Here is a 1,872-nt window from a genome sequence, read left to right as displayed (position 1 = left end):
TGAAGAAATAATTGCACTGGTAGGTTGATGTCCCCTATGGTACCTAATTTGGACTCCCAGTTGATATTAGTAGCAGCGGCTATAAAATTGTCTATAGAAGTTTCATTGTGCAGCCTAAAGCTTGTCTTCCTTGTATCTAGAGGTGGTTTGTAAATGTTGGTTAGGAGAAATGTGGGGTAATGGTCTGTAGTGCTAACAGTGATTTTCCCTGAAGTAAGCGGAGAGGTTATATTGGTCCAGCTGTGATCAAGAGCTGTGACAGTACTATCCGTGATTCTAGTAGGTCTAGTGAATAAAGGTATGAGGAAGCAGGAATTCATACAGTTGAGGAAACTAGCAGCAGGAGGGTTATCAGGCTCGCAGAGGTGGTCAATGGTAAAGTTCCCAGAAATAATTAAGTGTTTTTGTTCAGACTGTTCTCTAGTATTAGATTTCTAAAGTTAAGTCTGTTCTCTAGTATTAGATTTCTAAGGTTAGAGTTAAATTCAGTCACATCAGTGTTAGGAATTCTGTAGACTGCTCCCACAGTCAGGACAGCCTCACTACCCTTGACTCTGAAACAGGCAAATATATACTCTCTACAAGGGTCTCTAGTTTTAATTACTTTTAAGCAAGTCAGTTCTTGGTGGTAGTAAAGAGAAGTACCACCAGTACCACATTCTATATTTCCCCTGATATAGCTGCCATATTTAGGAGTACTGATATTATTTGTAGGTGCCCTTTGACAGGTGTAATTAAAGAGGAAGAAGAATTAACACTAGTTACCTAGTACACTAGTACAAATGTTAATGCCAGCCTCAACAACGAAGATTATATGGTGTGATTATCCTTGTTCATAATTGGTGAATCAGGCCCACTATATACAGATAAAACCTCCCCATTTTAGTTAATAATATATGTAGTCTAATTTTGTAGTGAATGTCTACTAACCAATAATTTATATTGATAATTACATAAATAAAACATGAACTCCCCTACAATGTGTAAGGAAAGTGATTTGTAAGTATTTTAAACCATACAGTCTACTTTAAACATCAAATAATTTGCTATCAACAATATAAATTAATGTAAAGTATAAATTACTATAACAATTTATATCAACTAAATAAATATAAATCTCACAGGTCACTTCCCTACATTAATAGTCCTTCGAACTGGATGAACCAGAAATACTACACTGGTCCATCAAATTAAACTAGTGCAATTTAACAATATTATAAATATTGTCAGTCACAAGACCGGCAGCATACAACCCTAGGAAGTTCAGAACCTTTCAGCGGCTTTGCGGAGGCCACCCACCAATTTCGTGGTGTTTATATCTGCGGAGTGACAGCGCTTAAATTTAGTGGGCCAGCCAGAGGCTTAGGGCCCGCGCAGGAATATCCCTGAAAAGAAAAAAAAAAACGCTTAAATTAAAACCAGACAAATTACGGCTAAGCCTTCGCAATTTATATACACTAAATTTGTGGTGCTTAATTTGGTGAAAGGTGGCTAATAACAGACTTAATACTTCTAGAAAATACTAGAGGTTAATAAGAGACTAACATCACCAGTTATGTATATAATTTCTCTTGAATAAAGAATTATTTAACATAAAAATAATCCAAATTTAATATATATTGCACTCGTATCATATTACCATGACTAGTTGAACTAATAATTGTTCGTTCTAGTCAAATTTAGTACCATAGTCTAGTTGTACTATATTGAATAATCTAGTACCATTAATTAATGGTGCAGACCCTATTTTGGGCGTGATTTATACCAGCTCGAGTTGAGTTGTGAATTTATAATTTACCTGTTTTATAATTGTTTACCTATAATCATTGCACCTTTGAGTGGTTAATTAGTGTCTACACCAACCAGGGGTGA

Source organism: Procambarus clarkii, unplaced genomic scaffold (genome assembly GCF_040958095.1).
Source record: "Procambarus clarkii isolate CNS0578487 unplaced genomic scaffold, FALCON_Pclarkii_2.0 HiC_scaffold_97, whole genome shotgun sequence".
Lineage (NCBI taxonomy): Eukaryota > Metazoa > Arthropoda > Malacostraca > Decapoda > Cambaridae > Procambarus > Procambarus clarkii.
Note: the sequence above shows the minus strand (reverse complement) of the source record.